Source organism: Camelus dromedarius, chromosome 3, assembly GCF_036321535.1.
Source record: "Camelus dromedarius isolate mCamDro1 chromosome 3, mCamDro1.pat, whole genome shotgun sequence".
In the NCBI taxonomy this organism is placed as follows: domain Eukaryota; kingdom Metazoa; phylum Chordata; class Mammalia; order Artiodactyla; family Camelidae; genus Camelus; species Camelus dromedarius.
The window spans coordinates 12,646,294-12,665,463 of NC_087438.1; the positions used below are offsets into that span (position 1 = coordinate 12,646,294).

General features: G+C 41.1%; 1 long non-coding RNA gene across 1 annotated transcript; it reads right to left on the reverse strand.

Annotated features, from left to right (window-relative positions):
* Window positions 1-9,701: 9,701 nt before the first annotated feature.
* LOC116149387 (uncharacterized) lies at window positions 9,702-14,620 on the reverse strand. The gene is made up of 4 exons (XR_004132995.2): window positions 14,407-14,620; window positions 12,844-13,011; window positions 12,319-12,370; window positions 9,702-9,761 (listed from the first exon to the last, which is right to left on the reverse strand). It is a non-coding gene; the product is annotated as an uncharacterized LOC116149387 (long non-coding RNA).
* Between the last annotated feature and the right edge of the window lie 4,550 nt (window positions 14,621-19,170).

Below are 19,170 nucleotides of genomic sequence, written 5' to 3' on the forward strand. Positions count from 1 at the left end.
AACACTGGTGTTTTTACTTCCAGGCAGGGGAGCTCTGGTTTGTAGGAGCACTGGGAAAGCAGCAGTCTCCTTTCTCCTGAGGTTCTGTGAACACGGAAGTGGGTGGGAGGCCAAGTTGTCTTCTCTTGAGAAAGGGTTGAGTGATGTCAAAGTTTAAGGGAAGAGAGTCTATGAATTTTTCACCTAAATGATTCTGAAAGTCTCGGGTAAGTAGTTGCTTGGTAAAAGGGTACCAAATGTCGCATAAAGAGCTATGACTGTTCTCTGGAGAAACAGATCCTTGATGACTCAACATCTTTTTGTACTTTTCCTGAATCTCTGAGATATTTGCAGTGCCCTTTACATGTTAATATACCTCTCATCTGAGCACCGAAAATTGATTTCCATCAATTTACATTGAAGGGAACTACCCTTTCTATTCATGATTTCATGGTTTGCTCATCTCACCAACATTTACTGAGTGCTGTTGTGTGTTACATGCTGGAGGTACAAAAAGGAACAAATTGGAAATTGTCCCTCTTTTCATGGAGCTCATGTTCCAATAGATGTGGAGTGTTAGTAAGATTTTTTTTCTTTTGATACTTAATTTATATATTTCCTTTAAAAACCACCCAAAATATAAACAACTCTTCATGGCAACATTATAGAGCAACATCTTAAATGATGACTGTGTAGTGCAGGGTGTAAATGAATGAGTATCTATGTGTGATTGTTAATCCTTAACCATCATCAACTGCTGCTTAATCTAACTCGTGTTTACTTTTTATCCTTGAATTCTTAGAATTTGTCACGTGTTTTAGAAGCTTAATCTTTGCTCCCTAAGCAATACGGCTTTCAGAGTCCTCGAATTACTTTGTTTAGTTGTTGAGTTTCCGTCTCACATATTTCTTAGCTGTTTGACACAACCAAAGATCTGCCTTTGCCCTTCTTCCTGTTTTCTCTTTTAGGGTCTCATATTTCTTTACAAATGGCCTGGAGTCATTATTTAGGCCGGTCTCTGTGTGGTTATTAAATGCTCCCATGTCTCCTGGCAGAAGTGTATAACTTTTCCCTTTTATGAGAGGAAGGGAATTTTCCTCATTTCCAGTAGAAATTGAGCATATTAGCTTTCTATTTTTTTTTTTTTGGATAATTTGCATTATTTCTTCCATAGCAATGAACAATCTGAGGTGGAATGAGAAAAAGTTCAGATTACATCCCAAATTGCTTTTTTACAAGGTTACATATTTCCTCTAACAAATTATTTTAAAGATAACTAAAAAAAGCAACATCTAAAAAATGAAGCTAAAAAATTACAAGTGTAATAAAACCTCAATGATTGTTGCAAATTCTTTGAAGACCAGTATGACTAAAACTGTGATTACCACATGTGAAGTTTTATTATTTCTAGGCACATGTACAAAGTGTAAGGAATATTTAAGAGCAATTTTTTATTGGCAAATTAATTTTTAAAGTATCTTAAATAGTCTCATTTTGTTTTGTTTCCTTGAGAAGGTAGAAATCTTTCCGCAATTATATCTACTTTGTTTCACTGAGCTGCAAAAAGGGCACAAGGATCTCAATTATTTTATGATCAAAACATGTAACTGTGTGTATACATGTATAGACATAAACTAACACAAGGTTACATTAATGACAAGATATATTCTTGATAAGTACTGTTACTTGCATATCAAGCAACTGAATCATATCCTCTTCTATGAAAATTATTGAGGATTGAAACATGATTACCCAGAAACTAGCACAACATTGTAAATCAACTATACTTCAATTTAAAAAAAAGGAAGAAAAATGATTACCTGAGCTGCTGGGTCCCATGTGACAGAACCGTGTGTTCTGGCCAACGATATATAAGTGGAATGCCACTTTGGAGCTTCTGGGAAAGATTTTGCTTTTCCATGAAAAGGTCAACTGCTCTTCTTCTATCTTCCTGCTCTGAATGTGGTGATGTGAGAAAGTGATGGTTGGACTTAACGGCAGCTGTCTTGATTGGGACCATGAGATAAAAAGCCTAAGAATAAAAATACATCATATCTGGGATGAGAGAAGATGGAAAAAAGATAAAAAGGATAGGGAAGAAAACCTACCTCTCTGATGACATCACTTTGTTACCTCATCAGATTTGGAAACACTTACCTCAGGTTTCATCATATGTGAGATAACTGAATCTCTGCCTTGCTCAGGCTTTTTTGGCAACTGATACATTGCAACATTTTCCTGACTCTCCCAATCTCACGTGTAGGTAGGAAGTAATAGCAGGTATTAAAACCCAGGTTTTGATTTTTTTTTATTTTTTATTTTTAAAATAGACTTCATTCTTTTAGAGCAGTTAAGGTCCACAGCAGAACTGAGCAGAAAATAGAGAGTTCGCACATAGCCTTCCCCACCCGCACATATACACTCCCCTGCCCTCAACATCCCTCACCAGTGTGGCATATTTGGTGGAATCGATGAACCACATTGGCACATTATTATCAACCAAAGTCCATAGTTTACATTAGGGTTCACTCTTGATGTTGTGCATTCTATGGGGAAAACCCAGGTTTTTAGACTGAAAGCCCAATGTTTTCTTGGCCTGGCTATCTTTCCACATAGTCATAATTTGGGAAATAAATACACAAACTGTGAAGTAATAACATATATTATCCACTGTGCAGACTCTTATTTGAAGCCTTATTTCCCTTATAAGCCTCTAGACTCACTCTGCTCATGTCTGCCACGTCCTGGGAGTGAGTTTTTCTCCATCATCCTTTATTTCCCTTGTCATCAAATGGTCTTTTACCTCATTATGACTTCGGCAAGTTACTGGTCTTCATAAGAGGGTAATTTATATAAACCTCTCTGCATATTTCACAGTCTTGCAGAGTCGGGAGGGGCGTGTGGGGTGGGGCTTCACTTATTACCAGCATTCCGATTTTTTTTTACTAGTGGTTGTTACATAGGTGTTGAATTTTTTTGTGTGCGTTGTAAACTTTTAATAATGACGACGAATAAGAAAACAGAATCATTTGTGAAGTTTGTAAAATCACACAGGCGATGAAAATTTGGCGTGCAAGCATTCATCTGAGAGAGAAGAATGAGGCTAGAGGATTATAATCATGATCGCCTGCCCGAGTGACTTGTGTCTCAGCTGCAGAGGGGCAATAGCTTACTTCGGTTCTTGAATAAGGAAACATTTTAGTGTAAAAGTGAAATTCATATGAATTTAGTGTCATTTTAACCACAATTTTTTTCTAGGATATATGATGTATATATAGAAATTATATAGTGAATAAAGGCCCATAATGAGATATTACATTTCTGCCTGACTTTGTCTCTAAAAAAATGAGTGTGCTTAACATTTTTTTTTTCAATTTGCAGTGGTAACAGCCTCATATATCATTCTCCTTCAGCTGATTATCTCTTTTGAGACATCAAGTGTTAAAGATCTGTATGTAGATATTTGACATGTTTCTAACCATAGGATTACTCATGTACTCAAAGAAACCGCTGAGATTTCCCAGTCAGAGCAGATGGCCAAAACAGGGACGATGAGTCCCTTAAGAGTGAGGCTTTAGGAAAAATGTGAAGGCCCCCTGAGTTATTTGTAAAATCGAGTTATAAGGGAGCAGAGTCGAGATCTGCAAAGATACTGATTAAGGGCAAAGTGACTCCTAAGCGAGTGGAACTCAACTCTTGTTCAATTAAATGTACCACTGTGTTTAAGGAAGAGTGTGTGCAACAGATGAGGGACTGAGAAGCCATAAAAGCTTAAACAGAAGAAATCCAGAGAAGGAGATCTTTGTGCTGTTCAACCAAGACCTGTCTGAGAGAGGTGTGTTCTGAGCCAGGGATACACTCTATTTCCAAGGGAAGGCATGTTATTGTTGTCATTGTTATTAATCTATAGCATGTATTGTCTGTTTTCAATGTCACATGCTGCATACTTTGTATGTATTTTGTCATTTAATCCTCATAAAGGCTCAAAGAAGCAGGCACTACAGTTATCCCCATTTTGGAGGTCAAGTGGCTTGTTCAGGCTCCTACAGATAGGAAGCCGCAGTGTTGGGATCTGAGCCTCGTTTAGAGAACCTGTATATGTAGCCACAATTTGGCAAGTTTATGAGGATGGAAGGGAATTCTCTCCTCAATTTTGCAAAGAGGAATCTGAGGATTCGAGGTTTTGTGACTTGCCCATCAGCATGTGCTGGAATTAAGACAGTTATTCAAGGTCTCTTAAACCTTAGTCTCATGCATTTCCAGCATACCAGGCTACCTCTTGTGCATGGGGAAGTCACTGAAGAGCAGACCAGTGGAGATCAGACTGCCTTCAGGGCTGGGGCAACCTTGGAGGACTGCGCTCTGCAGAAGGAAGCAGTTGTGCGTAGCTCACACTTAAGGAGTGGAGAGTTATTCTCCATCTTCTTGAGGGCTGATTATCTACATGAACTGTTTGGGATGCTTCCACCCGAGAGCTCTGTCTGTTCTCCCCCATTCATTTATTTATTCAATCCTGTAGTTATATCAGTATAAACTTATGGGTATTTATTTCACACTTTGGGTTATAATCCAATAGATTTTATTTATTTTCTTGTTCAAATTGTTCAAACTTTGGCCACTGGGAACTCGCTCGGTTGGCTCTTGTGTCCTTTTGATACGCCCATCATTCTGGGGTTTTTTTTTTTTGAGTACATTTTTGCTTTTTGGCACTACAAGAAGCTCCAGGCTCATCTTGACTATTTCCTGCTTTAGTCCTAGAATCAGACATTTCTCCAAGGAGTCCTGGTTCTTTTTGTTGGAGAGTGGTATTAGACACCAAGATCTAGGTGGCATGAATCACGTTTTATGCATTTTAAATTGTAGCTAATGCTAAGAAGTCACCACTCGGCTGCTCTCAGGGTGGGGGTCAGGGGTTGGTGAGTGGAAGAGGTCCCAAGGAACTTCAAAGGTCTGATCTGTTTCTTAAACTCAGTGCTGGTTGCATGGGCTTCTTCATTTTACGAAAATTCATCAAGTTGTATACTTACGAAATGTGCATTTTCCTACTTTATGCTCTGTCTCAATAAAAATATATCAAAATGGGGGGAAAACAAAACAAAAACTAATAACAAACACTTGTTGGGTATCAGGAAGACAGGATCTGGAGTTTGAATCCCTGGGTTCAAATAATTAATCAGTGTTACAATCTTCAGTCAGCTACTTAACTTTTTTTGTTTCTCAGTTTTCGTTATGTATAAAATAAAGACAGGGTTATTATCTGCTATAGATGGCTGTTGTGCTCATAACACAGTCTCTTTCTCTTCATATACACATACACGCACATATATACACATATATGTATACGTGTATGTATGTGTCTATATACACATATATGTGAAGGTATGTATATATATACATAAAGAGTTAATCCGCATCATTTGCAGAGTCTTTGTTTGTGAATTTGCCTACTTGCTAAACGTGACGTGTAATGCCCAAACCGCTACGTGTGGCACTCTGGGGCCATGTGTGGTCACGCACAAGGTGGCAACAGATTAGAATCCGCTGATGCCCGAGTTCCCAGTGAGCATGAATGAGGCCGTGCTCCGCCTGCTAGTCTCAGCTTTTATAATGTAAAGAAGTGTTCTTTTCTCAAGATATTTAATGCCACGCTTTTTCACATTTTTGTGCTTTTTTGTTGGTGAGTTCGCTGTCTAAAATGGCCCACGATGCAGGGCTGACGTCCTTCCTATTTGGCGTTCCTAAGTACAAGGATGCTGTGATGTGCCTTAAGGAGAAAACAGGTGTGCAGATAAGCTTCGTTTAGCCACGAGTGATGGTGCCACTGGCTGTGTGACGAATATTAATGAATCGCCAACATATATTAAATAAGGCGCCTTTAAATAGAAACAAGATTATGTATTGATCTGATAACGAATACGTTGTGACTGGATGCTTGCAGGAACCTACCCTGTGTTATCCCTAAAAGCAATGGCTCATTACTAACTAGTTTAGTGTTTGTAGTGCCTTCATAGAATATAAGGACTACAAATCATGAGGATGAGTTGTATATATGTACAGATAGGTGGATACGGATGTACACACATGTATGTATATATCTAACTAGACAGATGGATATCAATGTATCGTCGACTTATCTGTACGGATATGAGAACAGCCTGTCAATACAATCAGCCTTAACCCCTGTGTTAGCTACGATTGTCAAGCTATCTGACTAGGCTGCTCTCCAACCCACGACTCCCGGGAAAGATGTGGCTGAGTCTTTGGGCTCCGAGTAGCACTTCTCCCCTGGGGTGCTGAAGACACAGTGATGAACAAAGCAAGTCCCTCCTCTCATGGAGCTTACGCTGTATAATAAGTCCAAAGGCCTGTTTGCCACTGTGTGCACACCTAGTGTCTGGCACCTAGTACCTAGAAAGTACTCAGTATTTTGTAAACTACCTAAAAATCCCAAGGGAAGTGTGAGAGTATGATGGAAAAAAAGGGAAGTTCAAAACTAAGCCACTGTATTAGGCAAAAACAGACAAGTAAACAGATGCCTACCAGGTAAGAGATTTTTGTAATGACTTGTTTTTGCCCTTAAACTTAATTTTCCATGAGTAGATGTCCTGGGCTCACCATAAAGATGGATAAACCTATCTAATATAGGGAATGAATACATACTTTAGCTTTCAAGTATATGAGTGTGATATTTCTATTTTTTTTTCTAGGTTTAGAAAGCAAATCTGTTCTGATGCTTTACCAACTAAATACATGTTCTGATTGTTCCAGTTATCCTGTGCCAAAAAAAAAAAAAAAAAAAAGCAAAAACGGGCTTTTCCATGTTCGTTACAGAGATTGAACTTACCTGGTGTTGGTGAGCCTTGGAAACGAGCCGCTTTTCAAAGCTTTCTAGGCAATTTGAATCAGGTTGCTGAACTCTGAAAAAAATCCTACAGCCGACTTTAGAAGACCAAAGAACTCAAAACATACACACTCTGGGCTATTGCAAAATGCAGCACTTAAGCTAAAATGAGCTGTACTTAGAGCAATGGAGACACAGATCATATGAGGGTGGATTTTAATTGAAGGGAAGCACAGAGAGGGGACATTGTCATGAACATTCTCTACACAGGACAAGGGTAAACCGAGTTTATTTCAATAAAAGTGCACAGTTTGGGGAGTTCTGTGAGGCAGGATCATTTCTTGGAATTTAGGGGAGGCTCAGAACCACCCACTGGATGTCAAAACCATACAAGATTCTCTGCTACAATTGTGCCAAAGTAAGCGTGATCCTGGAATTCCTCTGGGCAATCTATTTGGACAACCATCAAAACTATCACCCAGATGTCTGGTTTCTGGGCAAAAGTTCTGGAAAGAAGAATCAGGAAGCTCTCTTTAGAATGTATGAGGGTGAAGAGGTAAGGGAGAAAGCCTGTTTAAATTAAATCAGATCTCATGTATAAACTGGCTCAACTGTTTCTAAAGCCCCCTCTTATCCCTAAAATATAATCATCGTGTGAATGAAACGTGATATTCTTATTTCATAACAAGAATAATTTTCTCCACCAAAAAATTAAAACATACTACCAGTATGCCAACATCATACACTGTTTGTGCTATTTCCTCCTTGACAGGCAGAATTAAACCCTTCCATGGAGGGGGGCTTTACTCCAGAGCTAACCAAACATCAAGGTAACAGATTTATGTGTGTGGTGGTGCCATGAGGTAAGTGCCCAGCAATCCCTTTGAGAAAATCTGCTGTGGGGTGGGAGGCTGACGAGCAGTACTAACACCAGTTCTTTGCTGCAGAAGGCAGGTGTCCTTTGATGGGTAAGCTCTGCTCCAGGGCTCACCGTCAACCTGGAAAAGATGCTCGCAGAGCCCACTGCAGGCTGAGGCTCCCTCTTTCCTTTCTCAGGTGTCAGAACTGCAGCTCAGGCTGAAGACCGTCTCCAAAATATCCCTGCCCTCTCTCTCCTCCCCTCTGTCCTTCACTTGGATTTCCCCTCCACTCGCACCACAATCTCTCAACTATCTAATTGCGTCTTCATGTCTAATTCTTGGAGACCCTGGACTGACACACATGAAAAAAAGGTTTTGCTAAGTAAATAAGACCCAAGGAGGACAGAAGGGGATGGTATATATATTTCTTTCTTTTCTTTTTCTTTTTATTGAAGTATAGTCAGTTTACAATGTATCAATTATTTCTGGCATACAGCATAATGTTTCAGTCATATATACATGTACATATATGCATTTTCATATTCTTTTTCATTATAGGTTACTACAAGATATTGAATATAGTTCTCTGTGCTACACAGGAGAAACTTGCTGTTTATGTATTTTATATGAGTTATATCGTATGGTTTTTTTTTTCTCTTTCTGGCTCACCTTTCTTTGAATGATGATCTCCAGGTCCATCCATGTTTCTGCAAAAGGCATTATTTTATTCTTTTTTATGGCTGAGTAGTATTCCATTGTATAAATATACCACATCTTCTTTATTGAGTCCTCTGTTGATGGACATTGAGGTTGTTTACATGTCTTGGCTATTGTATATAGTGCTTCTATGAACATTGGGGTGCATGCATATTTTTGAATTAGAGTTCCCTCCTGATACATACCCAAGGAGTCACCAGGTATTCTCTTGACTGAGGTCCTGATGGAGCTGTTAGAATTGTCAAGTAAGACAATTCTATTGACCTCCCTTCTTGGGCTGTGCCCAGGAAGGACAGATGACCCACTCTGATTTGGACTGGGAGCCAAGGATCCTGGCTCCATGTTGGAATATTAGCCCATTTGGGGTGAGAAGGAATAGACTGAGATTTGCACAGCCTTCAGCCGGCCCCAGGTGAGAAGCCAGTTTAGTGAAGAAAGACAGAGTTCATATGCCCAGCTCTACCTTGAGTTTCCTTCACACTTTCCATTCAGATTCCAGGGATCCTCTTTGGGACCCTCTCCTTTCCCCCAAGGCTGCCTGGGATGCTCATTTGACCAGCATCCTCTAGATGGAAATACTAGAATTGCTGGGTGTCACACCTCTCATAGGGGCAGATCAGGACTTCAGACATTTCCCTTGGTTTCTAGCTGGAAAAGTCCCAATTTGAAAAGCAGATGTAGTGGGGTGGGGAGCAGAAGGGTCATGGGCATTACCCCAATATAAGGCACAATGACATTATCAGTCTTATAACCTGTCATCTGGAAATATCAGCAAATAATGGTAAAAACCATACTGGCTTTTCTGCCCAAGGGACCGTGGAGACAGACTCTTTGCCCCCACAGCAGCCCACTTTTTTCTCAACAAGGAGAGGGAGAATTGGCCAAGTTGGCAATTCAAAGTCAAGTTCTACAGACATACATTTATGAGTTACCTTTTCTCAGTAATGGAAATACTTCCTTAATTCAGGAAAGCACACAGAGTTAGGGGTTAGAAGCTCTGGTTATTGCACCAACCCACTGCGTAGCCCTCTCTGCCCTCTCCCCACCTCAGTGTCCCCTGCTGTAACATGGATTGATCTGTGACACTAGTGTGTGTCCTACCTCTGCCATTTTCATAAGGCTGTACTGTCCAAGTGAAAGATGGGCACAGAAACCATGACGAGAAGAAAGCATATTTGAAATCAGGGTGGTCCTCATTAATCCGGTTAGCTTTTTTTACTGGTTCTTTCAAAAGAAAACTATTTTCATAAATATTTCCTTTGAAAATCCTTGCTTATCTTAAAGACTTACTAGAATATCTTTCTCAGACATGGAAGCACGTTATTCTCTGCTTAATTTGAAGTTTGATTACCAGGCACATTCATCTAAAAAAAAAAAAAAAACAACGATATTACTTAAGTCAAACTTTATACAGAAGATAGGTCACCTATTAAAGAAATAAGTAATTGTAACATGCCTCATAATTTTTTCCAGGATTATGGTAAATATATTCTTTATTTTTTAATTCCCCAAACCATTAGCTACCAAATAGAACATTAGATTAAAAATTTTTAATTAGAAAGTTATTTAGAGAAAAACAATACAAATCTCAAATATCTCATATTTACCTCCTTCTGGAACTCTGAACACTAAATTTTGTTAAAAGACATATAGGACATATGAAGGACAACTTAGGAAGGACAGCCACTTGGGGTTGCAGTAAATAAAGCAGGCTCCCTGTTCAAGTTAAATGTGTGTGATTATCTGAAAGCTATTTACAGTTCCCATAAAATACCTTTCTCTCTGTATTCATTGCTGCAAGGATTGAAAAGGGAGGTCTAATATTTTCTGCTTTTAATCTCTTTGCCAACTATCAGTAGCTGGTGGAAAAAAGAAAGAAAGGAAGAAAAGAAAGCAAGAAAGCAAGAAAGCAAAAGAATCACTCCGATTTGGCCTTCATGATCCCCTATTGCTCTGTCTGCAAATTGCACTGAGATCAGGCAGATGGGAGGCCAGCTGCAGCCACACAGGATGGGGCCCAAGGGACCGCACACAAAGCAGCTGGCACTGCTGGGACCCTGAGCCAGCTTCTTCTGCCTCTGATCACCCCCAGCGCGGCTCTGTCTGGTCTAGCATCAGTCACACCCACCAGCGCAGACCTGAATGGTTTGTCTCAAGTCGGGAATGTTAATAGAAGCTGATTGTCCGAAGCCAGCTAAGAACCTTTTCACCATTGTTTACTTCTAACGTGTGCCTTGTTCAGCAGCCGCTCTGTGACGAGGCCACCTCAGCGATAGGAGAGGGGGAGGGTGCTCCCACGGATGCTTTCCTACCTCAGGGGAAGTGATGTACAGAAAGGACTTGGTAAATTGTAACCTCCTTTCTGAAGGAATACCCTCTGAAGTGAATGAAGAGGCTTGCCTTTACAAATAGGTACCTACAATAGGCACCTTTTCCTTCACACCTCAGAAACAACTTACTATTGCTATTTCACAAATTAATGGAACGCAGAGCTATTATCCCAGTAGCTCTCAAAGTGTGGTCCCTGGACCAGTGGCAGCAGCATCACCTGGGAACTTGTTAGAAATGCAGATTCTCAGGGTGCACCCAAGACCTACTGAATTGGAGGCTGAGGGTTTGGGCCCCAGGAATCTGCATTTAGGCAAGCCCTGCCGGTGATTCTGACGCATGCTCAAGTCTGAGGACTACTATTTTATGCCTTTTGTTTGTGTTTCTATAATAATATTGATATTTTTCAAATTCATGTTGTCAAAATCAACATTTTCAATTTCACATCTGCAAAACGTCCCATCTTACTAGCGGCTCACGGGGCCCCATGTCACATCTGTTATGTCATAGGCTTTAAAGCTTCAGACAGCAGATGTCTTTGGTCTTGCGGCCACCTCTCTGGCTCTAGGTTAGACATCCGTCCCCTGATTCTTCTCTTTCCTCACAGCAACCTTCGGATTCCATCCAGGTTGATCACTTAATGGGACTTTACACTTCTTTGGGTCATAAGATCCGTAAATATGCTTTCCCTTGGTTTCTTAAGACCACTGTATTTGGAGGAATCTCAAATTAAGTGTTTTCTCTATTAAGTAATTTTTAAAAAATCTGGATTCGATCCTGAATTCTTTTCATGATATTGAAGACTTACGGACTTGGATAAATATTCTACAAGATATTCAGTTGAATTTTGGCTAGTTCACTCAGCTTCCCCTGCCCAGGCACAATTTATAAAGCCATTCCAGCAACACATACACGTAAGCAAGCATTCACGTGCAATTGAAAAATTTCAAGTTCGCAGGCTTTAAGGGCCTGCTTTCCATTTTGTCTTCTCCCAAAGGATGACTTTTGGGTGGAGTGAAAGGAGAAGGGCTGAAAGTTCTTTCCTTCCTTTGTGGATTTTCTTGGGGAAGTGAATGGCTATTAAGAATGGCAAGTCGGAAAAAAAAAATTCCTAACTTTCACAGTGGATTTTATTGGTAACTGTTTCGTTTCTTTTCCCTTCCTTCCTTCCTTCCTTCCTTCCTTCCTTCCTTCCTTCCTTCCTTCCTTCTCCTTCTTTCCTTCCTTTTTCTTTCTCTCTTTCTTTCTCTCTTTCTTTCTCTCTTTTCTTTCTTTCTTTCTTTCTTTCTTTCTTTCTTTCTTTCTTTCTTTCTTTCTTTCTTTCTTTCTTTCTTTCTTTCTGTCTTTCTCTCTCTCTCTCTCTCTCTCTCTCTCTCTCTATTGAAGTACAATCAATTACAATGCGTTTATCTCTGGTGGACAGCACAAAGTTCCAGTCATGCATATACATACGTATAATTGTTTTCATATTTGGTAGCTGTTTCTAAACTGGGGAGTGTTTAAAAAGTTGTAGCGCTTAAAGAGAAAATTCTAGCTTCCATATCCAACTAGTTTTTCACTCAAAATGTATTAATCAAATCTTTGACCCCTTACCATGGGTCCGCAATTGTTCCATCTGAGGTATATGGGTGAAACAAATAAACACCTAGGATAAACGATAAATAATATATTAGCAGTGTATATAATATTCCAGAAGAGACAGCAGTGGAACTGTTTCTATGTGCAGACATTTCAGAACCTCCCTGAGACTTAATCACGGGGGTATTTCGGGGGATTGCTCCCACCACCCACAGACTGTGATTAGCTTGGGCTTTGGCCAGGATTTGTTGGCCCAGGTTTCTGAGTGTCCACTATAAACGAGCCGCCTCAGCCTGCGCCAGGCGAGCAAGGCCACACAAGCCTCAGGAAGGTTCCGCCTGTCCGGGGAGGGCTGCTCAGAGGGGCCTGAGGGGACTGCTGCCCGCTCCTCCCGCCCCGCAGCCTCCCTGCTCCTGACTGGGAGAACCTGATACCCTTCAAAATAGAGAGTATATTGATCTGTTTTTGAGGCCACAAATGCCAAAGCGCTGTCAGCTAATGTGACTTCAGAAGGTTAAATATGGCTTTGGAAAGAATTACCGGCGGCCCACAAACGTTTTCTAGGTGATCGAATATGCAGACATGGAGAATGAAGACATCCGGGGTGGGTTTCTGTGCCCCCAGATGCGTCTCTCCAGGCATACGTCATGTCCTTTGTGTTTTATCTGGGTCTGCAGCACCCTGTGTCTTCATTAGACAACGTCATGCCTGGAAAATTAGGAAAAATGAGAGGAAAAGAGAATATGTCAAAGACTGGAAAACAGTTCCCTTTTACTTTTACGAATTATACATGTATTGATCAGTAAGCCTGCCTCTCTCCCATTGTGCTCCAGAGGGTGGTTCGGGGGTGGGGAGGGAAAAACGAAATAGAAAGAGAGAGGGGGAGGGGAGGAGAGAGAGAGAAAGAATGGAATACGAACCCTTTGGTAGTGGGATGCAAAATTCAAACTTCTTGGGTTAAAAACACCAAGAATTTGGCAATACGTTACCCAGAGACAGATTTAGAAACTTCTTTGTCATTTGATCTTTCAGCTTTTTCCTCCTCTTTCCTTTTATACACCATGGGCAGTAAAAATAACTTGGTTTTCATGTTCAGTTCAGTTTTGCTCCCTTGTCTTTCATGTGGTGGTAAGTTGCGCTCGGCTTGAATTTACAGAAAATACCTCAGGGAAACACTCAGACGGTCTAGCCTTGGAATATTTTCTTGATTTCTGTTTAATAAAATTTATGTGACTATGGACTGAATCATATTAAAGTGGAGTTTTGCTGAACATTTCAGCCTCAGAAAACCTGGGCTTGAACTTCAACTGTATCTCCCAGCCGTGTGACCAGTAATCATGTTACGTCACCTCTTTCCGTTCATAATTTTATGTGTAACGTGTTGGTGATCACATGGCCTGAGCTTTCCCAGCATTGTTTGGAGTGTGATAAGAATAATATGTGAATTTGCTCTGCAAACTAAAAAGTCCACCAAAAGTTGGTTATCAATATTAAAATATTTCTAATATTTCAAAATTAAAATATTACATTATTTGAATATTACCATTAAGAGAGTATCTTTTGAGAAAATTTCTAAAGTTGAGTTTGAAGCTCTCCTTGGAAAAAAATGGACATAGAAATGATAGGATGTTCTTTTTTTCCTTGGACTTCGGCTTTTGTACCCTGGAGATAAACTGAAAAGGAAGGGGAAATGTTTCTGAACAGGCATATGGATAAGTAGCTACTTATGTGTCTTTGATTGATCAGGCTGCTGTAATTGATTTATGCCCATTTTACTGCTTGTGTGAAGTCTGTGCACAAATGTGATGTTAGCACATAATTCCATTATAAAAGTGTGAATTATAGGTAATTAAAGGTTGTGAGGCTGAAAGGTGATGCTTCCCCAGAGGTACAGTTTTGTGGGATCACGTTTCCATTATGTGTGTTAGTTCTCAGAACTAAATAGGAACAGCCTCCCACCCCTCAACAGTCCCACCAGCACAGTGGTAGGAGGGTACTTGGTTTAAGGAACTTGCTCCTGCTGGCTTTCATTTTGGGGAACAAAATGAAAAATGAAATGCTGTACGTCCAGATGATCATACCTAACAGTGTACAACGTCCCACCTGCTACAGGCAGAAGAAAGTTCTGCTGATCCTTCCTTGGGGTACTCTGACTTATTTAGAAGATGGGGCAGGAACAATGTTCTTTCATGTTCTGTCCAGGTTTGAGGGTCTTGTGGATGCTTAACAATGAATAAACTGTCCATGACACTGTGAAGAGATTCCACCAGTTGTTTGCTCGCTTCCTGAATGAATACTCAGCCTTTGCCAGATCCCAGGGAACACAGCACTCTAAAAATCGGGACAGGAGAAAGCGTATTTATTTCGTTGATGAATGGCATTAATTGCAGATACAGTGAGTAGACTCAAATCAAGAAGTCTTGTGGTTTGCCCTTTCCCCCAGCTGATGCTCATTGACTTGATGCTTTGGAATATCTGAGAGAGCAAAAGTGCTTCTGAATGAACTTCTTTGTGGTTATAACCCAGCTCCATCTCTTACTGTGGCACTTGGGGAGGATTTCTTAGTCTTTCTGACCTCCGTTTCCTCATCTGCAAAATCAGAGCAGGGCTGTTGCAAGACTTACATCAACTATTATATTTAAATATCTTAAAGCATATCTAGAGCATTATAAACATTCACTAAATGGTAGCTATTATTTACAAACTTCAGAAAAATAATTAAAGCAAAGGAATCCACCCCATATACTGAAGACCTTTTAAAGCCAGGAGGAAAACAACGTCTTCTGTTTGGCATTTGTGTTATGGCCTGTGGCACAATTATTGTTATGTTAATAGACTTGCTGGAATAAAGGGCTTTGTGCTAGGTGAACTCTGCATCACACTGCATCACAGCCTTTGCCTTTATTTAAAGAAGGATACTGAAAGGCAACAATGAAAGAAATACTGATTGGTAACAAAGTTTACATATGTATTAAGCAAGATAGGCAATCCTCCTTAGCCAATTTATTTTCAAGACACAACCTCTGCTGTTGCTCGGCTGTGCTATACGCTGCATGTACATTACAAATGGTATGTTACCACGGCCTGAGAGCTTCTCTCTGATACATGGGCCATTGCTGCTGGTATCCAATCCCTCTTTCTTTTCTTTTTCTTTTTCTTAGTTTCCTTGTACCATACTCTTTTTTTTTTTTTTTTTAAACCTTTTTCCTTCTCCCAGTCCTGTCTGAGGTTGCCAAACAAAGCTACAGCCTCTGTCGGGTTTCCACTACCAATGCAGTGACAGAAATAGAGATTAGCAACCTGTCAGAAGAGCATGCTTTACTAAACAAAGGAAAGATGGATAACTCGCCCCCTCTAAATGGCAGAGCCACTGCACATACCTTTTGTTTGAATGAATTGTGGTTTCCAGTGATGGCTGATGTTAGAGTTCTGCTGCAAACAGAACTTACTTACTTTTGTAATTCTCCCCGACAGAGCATTAATACCGCAAGTGCTATCCCTGACCTAGGCAAGGGACTCCAAAAAAGGGAAGTGGCAGTGGGTTATGTTCCTGCTGTTCTACAGTTACACATTTCTCACGGCTCTTTGGGCAAATGAGTGGAGATACCCATGGACATAATTATGACAAAGCAAAGGAAGGAATGGCTATGCTTCAAAGCAATGAAACTGATGGAAGAAGAATCCATGTAGACGTCAGCACTTCTGAGTGTACAGGTGCTGCTGTGAGTGAGGACCAGAATCTACTGTGTTTGTTTGAGCTCTTCCACAGAGCAGGGGACTCAGTGCCCAGGGAATATGTTGTGTGCATAGGCACAGAAGGAGCGGAAAGAGAAGGAAGCAGTTGCCAAAGAACAGGGGACTAGGACTCAACCGGTCTTGAATAAAGCTCAACTTCTTTCCCAAGTTTTGTTTTAACTGTGAATAAAGCCACAGCGACTCCCTAGACATTGCCAGGGAACCTTCCTATTATAATGAATTGTCCTTCTCCTTAGCTTGCAGTCGTGTTATTTTATACTTCATTCTCTAGTTAAACCGGCAGCCTATCCCTCATATGCTGTTTCTTCAAGTTGTATGGCTGCAAAGCCATATTGTCCTTATTCTTTCCTTGGACAGGGGAGTTTATGTGGCCTTGGTAAGTTCACCCTGTTGAGCAGAAGTCAGAGACTCTTGCTATCGGCCTCAAGATTCAGCCAGCATTTCTACCTGTTACAGAACCTAAGACAAATTCTCCACATATGATTTTTCTGCTTCCCATGATCCTTAAAAAGAGATGGAAATTGATCAAGATGCCGGGAGCACTCAGTCATCTTTGTGACAGTCTCATCCTTTGTGCTGCACATTTTAGAACCAGGACATAGTGGAGCCCTTCACTCCATCTCTTGCTTCAAGACCACCCCGAGGGTGTATGGGATCCTGGATACATATTTTTCATGTGGGTCCTTTATTTAGATAATCAATTTCATTTTAAAATGTTTTGCAAAATTCGTGAACATCTGAGGCAGAGTGATTTGTCACTAAAGTTTTAGAATGATGAGTAGAAAAGAGGTACCGATGTATTTGTTTACTGACCAGTCAGAACACTTGATTTTTCATGGTATCTAGACACTGTCTCAGTTTAGATCCGGGAATCAGTTCTTCATATTCTTTGTTGTCAAATGTGCTGTTACTGGGTAATTTCATATTTCCCACTGAGGGAAAAAGGTAACAACACTTATTATTCAAGTCCCTTAGCTCTCAGAACCTGTCTGCACTGAAATTTTATAGCTCTTCTTGGCTAAGTGTCCTGATGCCATTTGTTTCACATTGGTTACACCATTATTCATGGTGCCGCACCATCCATCCTGCTCCCTGTGAGACTGGCTTCCGATGGCTCTTTAAAGGTTGTTCCTGTGATTCTTTGAAGATGACCACAAATGCACACAGTATACAGGAAAATGTGCACAGTGATTTATTTTATGGCCGTGTTAAATTTATCACTTGGCATTTTATAGCGTATATATATATATAGAACACTTTCCAACTGTGTCGTCTCTTGAACCCTTGAGGCCGCAGTCACAGCAGTCCTGAAATGTGATCTCTTTCCTTGTTGACTGCACCCCTGGTTTCTACCCACCATGGCCAGTGGGGCAGGTCGGGGAGGGGCCTGTAGGTAGAGCAAAAGTTATCCAACTCATACAAGGAGGCCCTGACCCCCATGTGGCTCAGCTGGGCCTTGGAGAGCACAAAGTCACCACATCAATTGGAGGCAAGAGAAGACATGGACTAGAAGGGCCTGCTGACGTGGTAGAGCAACAGTCTCACCTCCTGCTTGGAGCAGATGGGTGTGGCCGCCCCCAAGGACTGTGTCACATGTGGTGCAGAGCCTGCGGAGCGATGAGGTAACTGCCCTGAGTGCCCGCAGCAGGGGGTGCCATTTTGGGTGCTGAAAACTAGAGGCAGCAGCACGGGGGAAGCATGGTGGGTGACTCGGGATGCAGGAGACCACATATGCAGTTCAAACTCAAGGGTGGGCTGTAGGCTTTTGGGAGCCCAGAGTTCTGAACTCATCCTGTGTCCATGTGACTCAGAATCACTCAAAATCTGAGTGTCAGCACCCTTCCAGTGTAGCCCAGTCTCACCCCATCCCATGAAAGCAGTTCTGTGCCTGTCAGCACTTTGGGAGTAGTACAATTGGTGAGCAGCACTCACCAGCTTGCCTTCTGGAAACTGCAGCCCAACTCCAGGGCCTTAGGATGACCCTGCAGGCACAAGCTTTAGAGCAAATCAGGGCACCGAATCCACTCCATGCACAAGATGGAGGGTTGGAGAGAATCTAAAGGAGAGAAACAGAGACTGGGCACATGCCGCCCTCCGCCCAGGCTCAGGGCCACCAGACAATGCTGCCAGCTCCAGTCAAGCCCCAGCACCAGGGCAGTGCGGGTAGAGTCGTCAAAATTTCATGGAAGGCACAGGGGAGTGCAGGGCTCTGAGGCACAGGGATCCAGGCAGGAGTCCACCTTACCTGGGTCTGAGGTTAGTATTACCTTCTGTTTGTTACCTGAGAAAAAGGGAGTGAAGAGAATAAAACAAGAGGATAGATTTGGAAGGGATGAGGTAAAGTGTGAACTGTTCTTGCAAGTCTGAGTCCTGAGATTGACTCTTATTTAAGGGATTGAAAAGTATTTAACCAAAGAATTTAATTCATAAACAACAACAATAACAATAACAAAAAAAAAAGCTCTTACAGTGAAAGTTCAACAATTCTGCACTGGAAGGAGAAAATGCTATACAGGACATTATTAGGTCAACTGACTGAATTAGAACATGGCTGGTAGATTAAATAAAATTATTGTGTCAGTGTGACTGTATGAAGTTGGTAACTGTACAGTGGTTATGTAAGAGACTATTCCTGGGGGGGAGGGTATAGCTTGGTGGTAGAACACATGCATAGGATGTGTGGGGTCTTGGGTTCAATCCCCAGTACCTCTGTTAAAATAAATAAGTAAATAAGCTTAATTACCTCCCTCCAAAACAAAAACAAAAACAAACCAAATAAAATAAAAAAAAAAGAGAGAAGTTTCCTTTACTTGGGAGGCATACTCTAAAGTATTTAGAGGTAAGAACCATGTTCAGAAAAAAAGATCTGTCTCTCTCTCTCTCTCTCTCTCTCTCTATCTTTTCAACTATTATCCATCTATCTATTTATCTGTCTGTCTGTCTTAGTTCTATAGGCCGCTATAACAAACTACCATAAACAAATTAAATAACAAAGCTCTGTTTCTCACAGCTCTGGAGGCTGGAAGTCTGAGATGAAGATGCAGGCCTGGCGGGGTCCTTGGTGAGGTCTTTTGCCCTGGTTTACAGCTCTGTTCTCACATGGCAGAAAAC